The sequence below is a fragment of the Giraffa tippelskirchi genome, chromosome 3 (genome assembly GCF_054371585.1).
Source record: "Giraffa tippelskirchi isolate mGirTip1 chromosome 3, T2T-mGirTip1v1.2.pri, whole genome shotgun sequence".
In the NCBI taxonomy this organism is placed as follows: domain Eukaryota; kingdom Metazoa; phylum Chordata; class Mammalia; order Artiodactyla; family Giraffidae; genus Giraffa; species Giraffa tippelskirchi.
Window position 1 is genome coordinate 151458324 of NC_137277.1, and position 17091 is coordinate 151475414.

General features: G+C 36.0%; 1 protein-coding gene and 1 long non-coding RNA gene across 15 annotated transcripts in view; one reads left to right on the top strand and one right to left on the bottom strand.

The window, feature by feature from the left end:
• Positions 1 to 17091, top strand: part of PARD3B (par-3 family cell polarity regulator beta) — a 1110743-nt gene that overhangs the window by 312267 nt on the left and 781385 nt on the right. The window lies entirely within an intron of this gene.
• Positions 4960 to 16677, bottom strand: LOC145541396 (uncharacterized). Its single transcript, XR_014078973.1, has 2 exons — positions 16560 to 16677; positions 4960 to 6324 (listed from the first exon to the last, which is right to left on the bottom strand). It is a non-coding gene; the product is annotated as an uncharacterized LOC145541396 (long non-coding RNA).

A 17091-nucleotide genomic window follows, 5' to 3' on the forward strand; every position in this document is an offset into this window, starting at 1 on the left:
AATATACTCACTGAGATGTGATTTTAGTCATTTTATTAAAAATACTAAATTTACATAAAATTTCTGGTCATACCTTTCAAGCACCTTGATCATGGGGAATACATGTTATGTATTTTTTTTACATCATGCTTGTAGCTCGGCAAGGTGTCATGTGTGTAATCGGAGTCAGTATTTTTTGAAGAAATGGAAGAGTATTACTTCTGTTGAGTTACAAACTTTAATTCAAATCCACGTGTGAATTTATTTATGAGGAAAAAATAAGATAATGGCTTCAGATAAGAACTCGAGCAAGTATGTTACACATTCCATTTTATACCAGACTTTACTAATAACCTGCATTATTGATTTACCCTTCTAGGTATATTTTTTAATATGACAAAGTTATGATTTTCATAAGTGATTTTATTACTGTTTGACTTCTGACCCCAACATCTCTTAGCCAGCCTTCTCCCCACTGGGCCATATTTCTAGGTCAAATTATTGAAGAGGGGAGAAAGATGTAAGATTTTCTAGAGAGAAACTCTCCCAGAGTACATATCTTAAGGTAGGAAAATATATCATGTATGCTAAGGACTACCTATAGCTAAATTAAAGTTTAAAATAGAAGCATGTGTTGAATTGGAAGTCAGTTTGGAAGGATGTAATAATCTGACAGGTGTTAATGTTACCCTCAAAGGGAATAAACTAGAAGCCATAAAAAGCATACATGTCCCCTCATTATGTTCTATGATGTTCCTGCAGTGTTAAAGGGAAGCGTGGAGATGAAAATAATTAGCTTATGTAAAGCTGTATATTCTGATAATCCAAGATTCAACTGTCTGCCTCAAACAGATTTTCATGTGGAAAATCTTAACTTTATTTGGCTATGTGAGTGAGTGAGTGATGGTTTCTCAGTCATGTCCAGCTCTTTGTGGCCCTATGGATTGTAGCCTGTCAGGCTCCTACGTCCATGTAATTCTCCTGGCAAGAATATTGGAGTGGCTTGCCATTTCCTTCTCCATTATTTGGATATAGCTTGTTCTCTTGCACAATGCTTACAAGATTTTTGTTTATAATAAGCTTTATTGTAGAAATCATAAAATACAAACAAACTATATTTTAATATTGTCCAAATTTTGCTCATAGACTCAAAATTACATTGTTATGTATTTAAGAGATAGCAATAAAATATATTTTTACAATCTTGGTGGTACTTGTTTGTGTTTTATAAAATGTAAAGAACTCGTTCTGAAGATGGCACACATCCATCAAATCTGATTTACTCTTGTTGAATATAAGAGTGTGGCTGATTTCTTTCAATTCTGAGACCCTGTCATAGCCACCTTTGCCTTTATATAGATTAGTAGTGAATAGATTCTGATTTCAGCTGATTTTATTTCATATAAAACTGTAACCTTCACAAGTACACATCAACCTCAAACTCATTAGAGAGGTTTATTATTTTAACACTTTTTTTCCTCCAAATTATTTGAATAGATAGTAACTGATTTGAAAACTAAGATATTATCATTCTTTTCACCTGTAGAAAGGTTTGACATATAAGCCTGTATAAAAGTGGAAAACAAGTATGTGATAAAGCACCATACCTAATTAAAAGACAAGAGACAGATGGTAAAGAGTATCTGCTATGTATTTGATAAAGGAGTAATATCTAGAATATGAAAGAAGTCTCTACGAATCAAAGTGGAAGAGTCAAAACAAGAATAGGCAAGAAATATGACACTTTTGAACAAATTGATAGAAGTAAGTTTATGTAAGAAAGGAATAACAAACATGAAAAATGCTCATTTTCAATACTATTTATCTGGAAATTGAAAATTAAAGTCCTTTCTGAATATTGGCAAAATGGATAAGGATTGATAATATTCACTGTTAACTTCTACACATCGTAGGAAATGCATTTTAACTGGGAATAAGTATGGACACACAAATAACTGCAACTAAAGTTTTGCAAGCAATACTTACATTGACTATAAATCAACCAGTCTTGTATTTTTTGCCCATTGACTTTATTTCAGAAAAAAATGTAATCTAGTACATTGATTTCATCTCCTGTGCTTCATAATCTTCATTTAATTGTAGGAATACATCCAAATTTTCATCTGTTTTATTGCTTACACTTTGGTTGTTTTCTACTGTCATTTCCTGAACAATGTGACCATGAAGGTTGTTGTACACATATCCAGGTTTGCACAAGCGAGGTTCTTCCTGGCAATGTGATTGTGTAGTCTTTTGGTGTGTGCTTGTAAGCTTCCTTTGATACCATCAAACTCTTCTCCTAAGTGTTTGGTGCTCATATACACTCCTCCAGTGTAAAAAGAGTTGTCCTGGCTCCATTCCCTTGTAATAACATTGGTCTAGCTTTTTAATTGTTGCCAGTCTAGTGGGTATGAAACCATATCTCCTAATAGTATCATTTTTTTATTCTTCTAATTTTCAGTGATGTTAGATATTTTTTATGCATTGAATCATTTCTGTTTCTTCTGTGAGATGCATTTTTGACTTGTGCGCAATTTTCCTTTGTATTGAAGGATTTTCTTATTTCATAAACCTTTTTCTTTATGTCCTGGATATTAATCCTTTGTCTGTGTTGCCAATGTCATCTTCTTGCTTGAGGGTTTTTATTTCACATTTCCCTTTTGATGAAGTTTTCTCAATTTTAACATAGTTCAATTTGTCATTTTTTTCTTCATCGATTATATTTTTAAAAGCTTATACAATAAATCCTTATCTCAGTGTCTTAAAGACATTAAATAAAATCTTTAACCAACCTATAATCTATTGAATATTATGGAAGTAGAGATTTAATTTCATTTTTTCCATGTGGATAACTAAGTAACCCAGAGCCATTTAATGAAAATCCTCTCTTTCCTAAGTGGTCAAATATGCCATAAATGGCATGGATCTGTTTCTGGACTCTTTGGGTCACTGGCCAGATTGTCTATAGTTTTAAAATTTTTGTTTTATCCATTCATTCAACACTGATTTATTGAGTGTCATTTATATGACAGGTACATTTCTAGAAATTTGAAATTGGTGAGCAAAACAAAGATTCTTGTCCAGTGGAGCACATATTCAAACACAGAGACAGACACATAAGTAATAAATATTAAATATTATATTTAATATAACATGTTAAATATATTAATATAACTTATTAAATATGTTATATTTAACAGATAGCATATTAAAAAGCAGAGACATTACTTTGTTTACAAAGATCGTCTAGTCAAGGCTATGGTTTTTCCAGTAGTCATGTATGGATGTGAGAGTTGGACTATAAAGAAAGCTGAGCGCCGAAGAATTGATGCTTTTGAACTGTGTTGTTGGAGAAGACTCTTGAGAGTCCCTTGGACTGCAAGGAGATCCAACCAGTCCATCCTAAAGGAGATCAATCCTGGGTGTTCATTGGAAGGACTGATGTTGAAGCTGAAACTCCAATACTTTGGCCACCTGATGCGAAGAGCTGACTCATATGAAAAGACCCTGATGCTGGGAAAGATTGAGGGCAGGAGGAGAAGGGGACAACAGAGGATGAGATGATTGGATAGCATCACTGACTCAATGGACATGGGTTTGGGTAGACTCCGGGAGTTGGTGATGGACAGGGAGGCCTGGCGTGCTGTGGTTCATGGGGTCGCAAAGTGTCAGACATGACTGAGTGACTGAACTGAACTGAACATAGTAAATGGGGCTTCCCTGATGATTCAGATGGTAAAGAATCTGCCTGCAATGCAGGAGACCCAGTTTCGATTCCTCAGTCTAGAAGGTCCCCTGGAGAAGGGAATGGTGACCTACTCCAGTATTCTTGCCTGGAGAATTCCATGGACAGAGAAGCCTGGTGGTCTTCAGTCCATGGGTTTGCAAAGAGCTGGACATGACTGAATGAGTATCACTTCACTTCAACATAGTAAATAGACTGTCTCTTTCATTTCACTTTGAGTAAATAGTTTCAGTAGGTATAGTGTTGTAAATTGACAATTACTACAGCACATTGAAAAAAATCATTCTACTGTTGGCTTTGTTTTTGCAAGTTGCTGCCAAGGTATCAGCTGTTAGTTTACTTACAATTTCTCTGTAGTTGATTTATTTTCCCCTCACTGTTTTGAAATTGTTCTCTTTTCTTTATTAAGTTTCACTGTGATGCATATAAATATGGGTCTTTTTAAAAACTGTATCCTGTCTCAGGTTTTTTTGGATAGGAAGTTTGATTTCTCTTGGAATTCTGGAAAACTTACAGTAATTATCTCAAATCATTTTGTCTTTACTACTACCTTTCTGAAACTTTGATTAGATACCTGTTAGACCATCTACCCCCTTTCTTCCATGATGCTTTAATCATGTACTTTTACATCTTGCACCTTTTAGTGTCTGTAGGCTGCATCTGAATTGTTCAGTCTTTAATTCTTGTTATTTAAATCTTATTTCTGTTTCATGATTTTTTCAGCAATATCTAATAAGCTATTTTACATAATTCATCCTGCTTTAAATTTCAGTTATTATACTTTTCCTTTGTTCTACCACCTTTATCATTGTTGGTTTCTTATTCTTTGTTTTTAAAGCTTTCTTTTTATTTCTTTAACACATGAAACACAGGTATTTTACATTCTCAGTTTTAACATTCTAATATTTAGTATCTTTGGAGATGATTTTGTTGTTTTGTAGTCTGAGTCTCAGTCATAGCGCCCTATGTGTTTTTTTCTTTTTCTTTTCCTTTTTTATGTTCTTTAGAATTATTTGCAATTTATTTGAAAATCTTTGTGTGTCTATCTTTTTCTGCCAGCCATTTGGAAACATCACCACCAAGAATCACTTTAAATTAAATTCTCAGCCTCTGGTTATTGGAATTCAGAATGGATATATTCAGATGTGATTCCCCCATCCCCTCTCTCACCTATTGCTGGTGTCAAGATAGTCACATTTACTTGCTGATCTCTTCCATGCAGTGAATGTATTTTTCAATACTGTTACAATGACAGTATGGATTTTTAGTGTCCTAGTTTTTTGTGAATATCAGCTATGAATATCTACTATAAACTCTTTACCTTCAATATTTCCTATAGGTTGTTTCCTTCTCCTATACCCTGTGCAAATTAATAATCAATGTTACTAAGTTTTGTCATATACTCTCCAAATCAAGCTTTAGTGCTTACTGATTTCCTGGGTCCCCCTTTCATTTGATTTTAGCCTCTGTGGATTCTTTATTTTCCTTGATTTATAGCTTTCAGTTTTTTAATTGAGAAATATTATCTGGCTTTGTTATATCACTCATTTAGAGTTTCATTCATCTTACTAGAGGTTGAAGTTTCAAGCTCATTATTAACAATGTTTAAAGTTCATTGTTATGATTCTTTTTAAAGACTTATTAAGATTCTTTAAGGTTGTTTTCTCATTTATCTCAAGATTGTATCACTCTAGTTCTTTGATGTAGAGGTTTCTTGACTATTTAAATTGACTGTGAAAATTCTTGCAACACACCATTGTAGGAAGGAAAAATGTCACAAATGAGATGAAGTGGCTATTGGAGAAAAATGTCCACTGAGATTCAAGAGTGAAATTTGGGGTCTATTAACCTTGACAGCATAATTAGAATGCTGTCATTTTTCAAGCAGATGGAAAAGTGAATCTCCTGTAGGACTTACAGGACACTTAGAATCTCCTGAGGATTTTGATTATTTCTAATTCATAAATTGCTGACGGTATATTATTTAAAAATAGAAACTCTTTTAATAAATGCATTTGCAACTAAAACTTCTAAACTCAGACTGTCTGCTTTGTGTTTCAGCATATGACTTGGCTGAATATTGACCTTCTTGCAACCTTTTAAATGAGTGTAGTTTGAGGTGCTGAATTCTAAGAGGCATGTTGGCATTTAGGGAGTAGTGAAGAGCTAACATCTTTGTAATCTAACTTCTGAACCTTTTCATGAAATTTAAATGTTAGTACAATGTTATCATTGCAAACACTAAAGAATAATTTAAAGACTTTCTATACATTAGAGCTGCATGAGCATCCAGTTGATTAGTGGCACCTTACTTGGCATTTACGAGAATGGAACAAACCTCAGAAAAACGTTTTCAAAACACTGTTTTTCCTATCCCTAATATTCTTGCCTGGAGAATCCCATGGACAGAGGAGCATGGCAGGCTACAGTCCATAGAGTTGCACACAGTCAGACACAACTGAAATGACTTAGCACGCACACAATGGTATATATTTACCTGTGGGTAGGACCTATATTTGGGCTTCCCTGGTGGCTCAGTGGTAAAGCACCTACCTGCCAAGCAGGAGATACGGTTTCGATCCCTGGGTCGTGAAGATCCCCTAGAGAAGAAAATGGCAATTCACTCCACTATTCTTGCCTGGGAAATCCCATGGACAGAGGAGCCTAGCACGCTACCGTCCATGGCGTCATAAAGAGTTGGACACAGCTTAGCGACTAAACAGCAGCAGGACTTACATTTAAATTCACTTTTTTTTTTGATCAACATATATAATCCTCAAAAATGAAAGTTGAATAAGTAAAGTATTTTTTATACAAATAAATGGTCATTTCATATTTCTGGAAGTAGTGGTGATTTCTGCTAGTGGTGAGATTGAGTATTAGTGCATAGAGAATGAAATAAATCATTGTTTTTCTTTCTAATAGTTGAATGGTTAATATATAATACTATATATGCACAAACATCTATGTGTATGCCCACACATTCATACTCTTTTTGAACTGGCACATGTTAGCCCAGGTTTCAAATGTTGGACAACTACATGGTCATTTTGAACAACTACATGGTTGACTTTGTCAAAACTCCAGTATTTAGTGCATGCAGATTTGCTGTTTTTGATGTTTAGCTTACATTTTGTCTCTTTGTTGCATTTTATTGAAAGCAGTATTTTTTATGAGATTTTGAGATGTGATATTCCTGTTTTGATATTCTTCTTTCTTCTAAAGGAAGACTATCTAATTATTGAAGTCATTCTTCCAGTAGAAAAGAAATAATTGCAGTTTCTGGTCTCCTTGATATTTGCAGAAAGTTAACCTTTATGGTACTGCTGAGATTTATTATTTATTGGGACTTGAGCTTATAAGCTCTCTTAGAAGTGAACCCTGATAAAGCACCTTAATCAAAGTTTGCACATGCACATATGATTAATGGGGTGAATGTGATGAAAACATGTGAGGATCTGAGGAAGTTGCTGCATTTGGTGATTCTGGCTTAGCAGGAAGTTACTGATATGTGTTATGAGGTCATTGCATTTATTGACTTAATTAGGCAGTGTTGGGAGGTCTTTCCAGAGCTCCTGACTCCTTTTTTGGTGCTTGACTATCTATCTTCTTCATCTAAGCAACCACTGACCAGATGCTGAAATATGTGACTCCACTTATGAGTTTGCATACCTTGTGAACTAGGGCAGGGGCTGTGCTTAATGTAGCTATTAGGTTTTGCATGGTGTCTTACAGTGCTCCACACATGGTCTGTGCTGTCTTTGTACTGGTAGCTTGGTCATTATGACTGTCTGGCAAATTACACTGAGTGCTGTTCAAAGAATCATATTGTTACCATCTGGTGAAGTAGGAGAAAGGAGTGCAGAAATTCTGTGGGTCTCCATACCTCTGTGAACATTCGGCTTGCATTTGGTTACTAAATTGTGCCTATTTTTTGGATAATTCTCCTTAGAGCTGGGAAAATGCTCCTAAAGGTCAGAATAGCTTGAGTAGTGTGAAGTCCCCAAATGAGATGTCAGTTGTCTAAATCATTAGAAAATGAAGCATAGTGACTTATGCTAGTTTATACCAGTGGATGCCCTTACTTCCCATCTATTCATCTCGGTGAGACATACACTTCCCTTATGGCTTCTCCTCTTCAGTCACCTATAAAGGTTAGTGAACAACAAGAAGAAATGCTTCAAGTCTGCTTATCCGTGCGATTTTGCTATTTGTATGTTCTGAAAGAGTATGTTAAAAAGTAACTGTTCTCCCCTGTCGCCCCATGCTAATCCAGATGGTTTTTCTCAAGGCTTTGGAAATAACAGAATATGTGGAGAATAGAACAATATAAGAATATAACTTGAATAGAATTTAACTTCTTGTCAGCATGAGTGGTAAGTAAGCATTGTATCAAACTGGATTCTGAATTTAAAAACTTGTTCTGCAGATTTTTTGTTCTAAAATTAACTTTAAGACAAGATTCCTTGATAGTTATTTCTCTATCAAACTGTATTTGACTTTGGCATTACATATTTTATACAGGTTAATTAGATATGCTTAGCTCTATATAATTATTCATAAACAGACACATTGCCCCCCCCCCAAAAAAAAGCCAATTGCCTACTGGCCAGCATAACAATCTCAACAAAATCACATGGAACAAGTATTTGAACTCATTTTTTACAGATAGTTTTGACTATGAAACCGTTTGAGTATAAAATCATTATGACTCCCACAAAGAGATACAAGGAAAGGAATTAAAAAGTAAAATAAGAGTACCGTTTTACAAGTGGTTGCCCTTTAACCCATTCAGGAGACGTTTTATTTTTTTAGGTTCTTGTAACAAGTTTTGCTTGGCAAAAACTGTTTGCCATTTTGGGGGCTGTTTTCTTCAGTAGTTTATTAGGTGATTGCTCTGCTTTTAAATTCCAGTGGAGTGCAGTACTCTTTAATTTTCATAATTGCAATTATGCAGATTATTACATTTATGTATGTATATAGGTATGGTTCTAGTTAAGGCTTGTTAAACTTCTTGTGATAATACATAAAGATAAAATTTAAAGCATGTGATGATTGTGTGTTGCCTTTGGTTCAGTATTTATATATCCGTATTGAAAAAAAAGAAAAATGTTTTTTCCATAAACAAATTGGAGTTGTGTGATGGACATTAAGCACAAATTTTATCAGAGTTGAAATTTAAATACTGAAAAAAAATCTATATACACAACAAGCTTCTCTAAGCAAGGGATTTCTAGGGATTAGTATATTTCCCAAGAGGCTAATGCAACTGTGCCTCTGGTCGTGGTCTTAATGTGCTTGAGACATGCAATAATTCTGCAGAAATGCAATGCTCCAGAGTATATTGTTTCTTAATTATAAAAGCTGTTGTAATTATTCCATTTTAAGTACTAACTTATTTAAGTTTTAAAGGCTCAGTAACTCAGCTGAAAGTTCTTTAATTGAGATGGAGTGGGGATCATTGAATCTAGTTCTGTCACTAATAATAATAAAGAGGAACCCACAATATGATTTGATGTCTTAATAATAAAAGTTAACATGTTGAAGTTCTTTTAGGTCCTCAGTCATTATATTGTATATATCAATTGTTCATCTTCATTCTTAGGAAATATTAATGTCTTAGAGTTCTTTGGTTATTATATTATCAAAATATGCAAGAACTTTCCAGAAGGTTGGAATAATTTTGAGCATATACGAGAGGCATAGTTGGTTAAGTTGCTGGTTATGGTACTGTGTAAAACCTCCACAATAGCTAAATAGAAAGGGGATTTTGGCATCACACAAAAGGACATCCCAATCAGCTTGGGAAGTCTTCTGGATAAATGTCACTTGTGGGTTGAGTTAAGTGCAACAGTTCATTTTTGGCTTGATGAAGCCTGGATATGTGAAAGAGCAAGTACAGTATTCTGTCCCCGAGGCATCTGGGTCCAAGAGTTTAGTAAACTGCAATGTTTCTTCAGTGCTGTGCTTGTGTTACACAGAATAAATCAGACTTAAGAAACCTGGAGATGAGAGGCAGTATCAGAACTTCTCATATACTCAAGCTTAGCAAGCTATAGGACAGAGTGACAGCCATAACAAATAACTAAATGAGTTGATGAATGAACTTTGGAGAGAAAGAAAAACAGTTTGAGAAGATGTTCACTTTTTTTTTTTTTTACAAATATTAACTGAGTGTTTTTATGCATTAAGCATGATGCTAGAAAGCTGAGTAAATAATGATGAATGCAATAAATATATCTTTGCCTACATGGGCCTAGGGTCTAGCAGGAGAAACATTTTAATAATCATTGCACAGATAAATGTGTAATTCCAAGTTGTGATAACTTCTAGTTAGAAATGGTGAAGGATATGAGAGAGAGAATGGAGGAGTCTTCTGTAAATGTAACTATGGTCAATCATGTGTTTTTGAGGAAGGGATATTATATTGAGCCCTAGGAAAACATGGGGTGTATCAATGGAAGAGCAATGCATGGAACATTCTGGGTAGAGAGAGAGGGGCATGTGTGAAGACCTGAGATGGAACAGAGCTTGGAAGGAACCAAAAGAAACTCTGAGAATGAAGTAGAGCAAACCAGGAAACCAGTAGTATAGGATGAGGCTGGAGGAAGGGGTAGGTAGAAAAGAACTCAGGTTAAAAAATGAAGATGAAGTGTAAATTAGAACAAAGAAGTGAGGAGCCCACTTTGAGGGTCTGTAGGGAAGTGATCGGAGAAGGCAATGGTACCCCACTATAGTACTCTTGCCTGGAAAATCCCATGGATGGAGGAGCCTGGTAGACTGCAGTCCATGGGGTCGCTAAGAGTCGGACATGACTGAGTGACTTCACTTTCACTTTTCACTTTCATGCACTGGAGAAGGAAATGGCAACCCACTCCAGTGTTCTTGCCTGGAGAATCCCAGGGACGGCAGAGCCTGGTGGGCTGCCCTCTATGGGGTTGCACAGGGTCGGACACGACTGAAGCTACTTAGCAGTAGCAGGGAAGTGATGCACTTCGATCAGTGTTCAGGGGGAACTATTCTTTTATATCTTTTTACAAAGGAATTTCTTTAATACAGTAAGGAAGGTGAATGGGTGAAGCCAAAGTGGTGAGAGTAATCAATGCTAACAGTGCTGGTTAGGTGAAACATGTATCATTGATTTTTCTGAGAAAAAATGGAAGGATTTTAGATTGGAATAAGGAGGAGATAAGATCAGCAAGGCAGTGTAAAGAATCAAGACAGTGAGAATGAAGTAGAAAATACTGATCTGCAGTAAAAGCATCTGCTGCTGCTGCTAAGTCACTTCAGTTGTGTCTGACTCTGTGTGACCCCAAAGACGGCAGCCCACCAGGCTCCTCCGTCCATGGGATTTTCCAGGCAAGAGTACTGGAGTGGGGTGCCATTGCCTTCTCTGAATAAAACCATCTGGAGTACTCTTAATGATTGCCTCTACCAAGAAAGGGTGGTGGAAAGCCAACTTTAGTCAATATTCAGTAGTGAAAGCAGAATGCTGGACACATAGCAAATGTTTAATAGTTTTCAGAACAGTTGCTGTCCTTGGGACATAGTGCTAAATTTCTCCCAAACATTGGATAAATCTATCATTCTATTAAAAGATGGTAATTAGAAAAGAGGGATGTTAGTCTCTTTATCATAATGATATGTAGACTTCCAAGATTTCAGTCAAATAAATGCATATGCATTACATGATGTCCATGGTGTTATAATAAGATGCCTTTCTTTGAATGGTTTTCTTTCTCCCCACTCATCTTTAAAATATTAAAAGAATAAATCACTCATAAGTTATCGCTAAAGAGTCAGCAAAACTCAGTGCCATCTATTTTTGCATCAGTATTCCAGTGTAGCATATCAATCTCTGGGTGAACTTTTGCCATTTTTTTCTCCAGCTTTCCTTGACAAGCTTTATGAAAGCACGACTTTCTTCACTAGTTCGAGACTTTGCACCAAGCATTTTAGGGGAGAGCTTCTTCATAAGCAAATACTTTTTACTCCTTTTACTTTATAATAGGCTGGACCTAATAGTATATTAGTAACTTTAAACTTTAAGACACTATGTAGTCAATCATTTTAGCAAATAATTTATTAAGACAATCCTGTTAACCTCTTAGTTTTCATCACAGAGTAAATATCGTTCAGTTTAAAGTAGAAGGGAGAAAGAAACACTTTGATTGAAAATATATTTATTTTGAACTGTTATAATTTTTAAAAACAAACTTTATGTTTCATAACATTTGTGACTTATCAGTTCAGTTCAGTCACTCAGTTGCATCCGACTCTTCGCAACCACATGGACCACAGCACACCATGCCTCCCTGTCCATCACCAAGTCCCGGAGTCTACTCAAGTGCATCTCCATTGAGCAGGTGATGCCATCCAAAACCATCTCATCCTCCGTTGTCCCCTTCTCCTCCTGCCTTGAATCTTTCCCAGCATCAGAGTCTTTTCAAATGAGTTAGCTCTTTGCATCAGGTCACCAAAGCATTGGAGTTTCAGCTTCAATCAGTCCTTCCAATGAACAACCAGGACTGCTCTCCTTTAGGATAGACTGGTTGGATCTCCTTGCAGTCCATGGGACTCTCAAGAGTCTTCTCCAACACCACAGTTCAAAAGCATCAATTCTTTGGCACTCAGCTTTCTTTATAGTCCAACTCTCACATCCATACATGGCTACTGGAAAAACCATAGCTTTGACTAGATTGACCTTTGTTGGGAAAGTAATGTCCCTGCTTTTTAATATGCTACCTAGGTTTGCCATAGCTTTTCTTCCAAGGAGCAAGCGTCTTTTAATTTCATGGCTGCAGTCACCATCTGCAGTGACTTTGGAGCCCAAAAAAATAATGTCAGCCACTGTTTCCCCATCTATTTGCCATGAAGTGATGGGACCGGATGCCATGATCTTAGTTTTCTGAATGTTGAGCTTTAAGCCAACTTTTTTACTCTCCTTTTTCACTTTCATCAAGAGGCTCTTTAGTTCTTGTTCACTTTCTGCCATAAGGGTGGTGTCATCTGCACATCTGAAGTTATTGGTATATCTCCCGGCAATCTTGATTCCAGCTTGTGCTTCCTCCAGCCCAGCATTTCTCATGATGTACTCTGCATATAAGTTCAATAAGCAGAGTGACAATATACAGCCTTGACGTCCTCCTTTTCCTATTTGGAACCAGTCTGTTGTTTCATGTCCAGTTCTAATTGTTGCTTTCTGACCTGCATATACATTTTTCAAGAGGCAGGTCAGGTGGTCTGGTATTCCCAGCTCTTTCAGAATTTTCCACAGTTTATTGTGATCCACACAGTCAAAGGCTTTGGCATAGTCAATAAAGCAGAAATAGATGTTTTTCTGGAACTCTGTTGCTTTTGTGATGACTTATAGCCTTCACAAAATAATCTATTCCCTGTTTCTAATATTTTACATGGTTTTGTCTAAGTTTTTCAGAAAACAAAGTATTTAGGAACTTTTCCATTCCAAAATTTCAGTAAAATTGGAATGTAAAATCTTAATTGTGAAGGAAGTATTGTTTTCATAGAATTTTTGTTAAAAATGATATACTTCAAAGCAAAAACTACTTGTGAAATTTAAAAGCAGAATTTAGTAGCTAATTCCTTATCATTTTCAAGTGGTCATGAGATGACTAATGTAGCTATTGTGAAAATTTACTTAGTTATATTCACAAATATTAAACCATAATATGTACTCATCCACTATGAATCCAAATTATGGAAATCAAAACAACAAACTTTTTATTACACAGGTATAGAAAACATGGTATAATTTAAGAGATTGATTAATAGCCATATGTCTTAACATCAAGGTCTGTGGTTCATTGGAAGGACTGATGTTGAAGCTGAAACTCCAATTCTTTGGCCACCTCATGCGAAGAGTTGACTCATTGGAAAAGACCCTAATGCTGGGAAGGATTGGGGGCGGGAGGAGGAGGGGACGACAGAGAATGAGATGGTTGGATGGAATCACTGACTCGATGGACATGGGTTTGGGTAAACTCCGGGAGTTGGTGATGGACAGGGAGGCCTGGTGTGCTGCAATTCATGGGGTCGCAAAGAGTCGGACACAACTGAGTGACTGAACTGAACTGAACTGATATGTATATATATATTTGTGTGTGTGTGTGTGTGTGTGTGTGTGTGTGTGTGTGTGTGGATTTAGGTTATGGTGTGAAGGTTAATACAGTTAGAGCACCCTCCACTATTTATGCAGATCAGGATCAGCCATGCCTACAGAGAATATTACCATTTGTTTGTAAAGATTGAGAAATTTCAGATATTGTCGCTTAAAATATGTACATTTTCTGACATTTGGGTTGAATGGTGTCATTTCTTATGAGTGAACTTGATTCCTGACATTCACTCAAATGCTAATTTAATTGTTACTAGAATAGCCAAAGGCTTCCGAATTTCATGGTAGTTGAGTTATCCTGGGATTCCAGTAAGTGATTGGAAATGAACAGGGCCTCCCTCTGAAGCCTGGACAGTGATGGAGACATTAAATTCCCAGCAATAGCAAATCTAGAAAGAAAATCTCTTGAGTGTAATCCACAGCAAAGCCTGAAACCCTCTTGCTTTAAGGAATTTCCTGGTGGCCTTAGGGAGGATATTAATGGAACTCTCTAGGCTTAACCTCGTTAGGAAACTGTTATTCGGCCCTTGTTGTTTCTACTTTAAAGTCAAGAATTTTAAGTAGATTAGGAGGAAGAACAGTGCAGTGCAGCATAAAGTTAACATTATACTGTTAATAAAATTCGACTGAATTATTAATTCCTACCAGAAGTTGCTTTTAAAATAATCAGGATTAACTGTAAGAATAAGGATTGTTTTCCTCTCTTTGCTCCTCTATCTGAAGGATAACTCCTTATAATTAAGAATACCTTAGACAAACAAAAAGGGAACATAGCCATGAAAAATTTGTTGTACTAATGACTGATTCTATTAATGTACTATAACTGTCTAATACTTTATTGTGACAGGGAAGGGAAAAAAAAGTCAAAGGAAAATGTTTCCATTCAAACTGTTGAGCTTTTTGTCCTGTTAAGAAGCAATGGGTTAGAGAACAGGGTTGGGATGATTACCAAGATTGGTTAAACGCGAAAGGGGCTAGTTTGCTCTTTCTTTCTCTTCTGGTGAAAGAACCATTTGATAAGCATACAGGCAGCACAGCCTGGACTCAGAAGCAGAGAGGCTGGCAGATGGTACAGCAGGATGGAGAAACTGTTGGCAGATGGCGTGGACTATTTGAGCAACAAAGACACTTTTGGCTACCGATGCGAAGAGTTGGGAAGAAAGAAGAAGACAACTTGCCCAATGTTGCCAGCATGTATACATAAAATGTTTTGGCAGAATGGAGACTGACAAAAGATATTCAATTGTTAACTGCAAGGAAAGCAAAGAGTTGTTGTTATTAAGTTTCATAAAGTGTGTTCCCTCTGGTGTGGTTTGAATGCAGTTTCATATGGAAGAGCCCTTTAAAGATCAGCTAGACCAACTATGCTGAATGAATATTAGGACATACTCATTCTGTTTATATTACTCAAAAGATATCTCTTCACGACGTTACTCATAAACAATGTAATCTATGTTGTCTTTTCATAATGTTTTTAAAAATCTCTTATTGCTATCTCCATTTCCCTGGCTTCATATAATGTAGTAAAATTGTGGTTGCACATTGTAGGGATCAGGAAGGATCTTGCCTGTCACCGTTAAGTGTCCTTCAGCCATGTTTCCCATGCTTAAGTAATGTGTTGTGAACTCAGATTGGGCTATAGACGTACAGACTCAGAGTTTCATCAACAAAAAGTGTACGTCATTGTGTCACTGAATTACTTAGGGGGTTATAGTTATTACCACATGTATTGCATTTGTTTTCTGGGGCCTCTGAAGCTACCTGTAACAAATTGGCATTTAGTTCCTTGATTTCACTGGGGCTGCTACAATTTTTCATTTGTAGCTTTTCCACCTATTGCTCCCTAATATGTCTCCCTCTTATGCCGCTTGTTAGATATTGTGTTTCCAGAACTAATTAATTCAGAAGACTTTTACCTAATAAAACTTGAATCCACAAGCAGTATTTGAAACTGAACTATATAACCTGGTTGTTCTAAAAGGATACTGTTTTCATATATCAACACCAGTATCAAGAAAAAATATTTAAGGATGTTTTAAAATCAAATTTTAAATTGAAGCATGTTGCTAAGAATAGCAAAACCAGTTGCACTGATTTCTAATGATTATTTGTCCCCAGCTCACTGAAGTTTAAACTTTTAGTATCTCAATTATTCAGAAAACTTCTGAGATTTTGGATATGATTGAAAGTGCTACTGAACTTAGATCAAAAGAGATAAGATAGATTTTGAATGATGTCACCCAAGATGCCTCTAAGCCAACAAAATTACTGTCATAATGGTTATTCACCTTTTGAGAAGTCCTGCTTTAGAGCTTTTGGTATTTACCTTACACAATATTCTATCAATTTTTGTGATCTGATTTCTCAGTCTATGGAAGACTGGAAGCGTCTGATTGGATTTAGAGGCCTACAAAAGGGAAGCATGGGTATATGAAGGCACAGCCTTAGCTTAACATAAGGGAGAACCCATTAAAAACTACACAATTTACTAAATATTGAAAGGGTACCCTCAAGATTTCATGGGAACAAAACATTTCAATAGGCTGTAATTAAGACACTTAAAAAAATTTCTCCAAAATATGGTCAATTTTTAGCACTTAGGGACAGACATTAGTTTTCTAGAATACTTGCTAATTTAGAAACTTTCATTCCATACTTAAAGATGATTTAAATTATATATGCTTTTTAACCTATACTTACTTTCATAAATTGGAAGTTGTATTTAAAACCTTTGCTTAGAGGGGTACACCTTCACAAATAGCACCTCCTTCTCACGGGTACTTGCCCCTTCCTTGTCATTTTCAGTTTTTGTAATGACAGTGGCACTGATGCTGTAATGGAAACTGTGAGGTCACACAAGACAGGCAGCCCTCATTCTGCCCTAGGCAGGACACGTTACTTTATCTCCCTAGACCTCTGTCTTTTCACCTATCAAATAAAGGAGTTGGCTTTTAATGTCCTTTCTCCTTTAATGAATCACTGAAGCCTTTCCTGGCACTGAGGGTTCAAATTATAAAAAGGAGGAAGAATTGATGTTGACTATTTTGAGGCTATGAAAAGGAAAATAAGATCCAGAAAGCACAGACTAATAGATGTTTCATTATCGAGCATTTCAGATCTTACTCTAGATTTATATCTAGACTCCTCTGCATTTTAATACTGTTTTCCTTCTCTGTGAAATGTGTTGATTCAGCAGGATAAAATCTGTGAGGTTTTACTGTATCAAAGATTG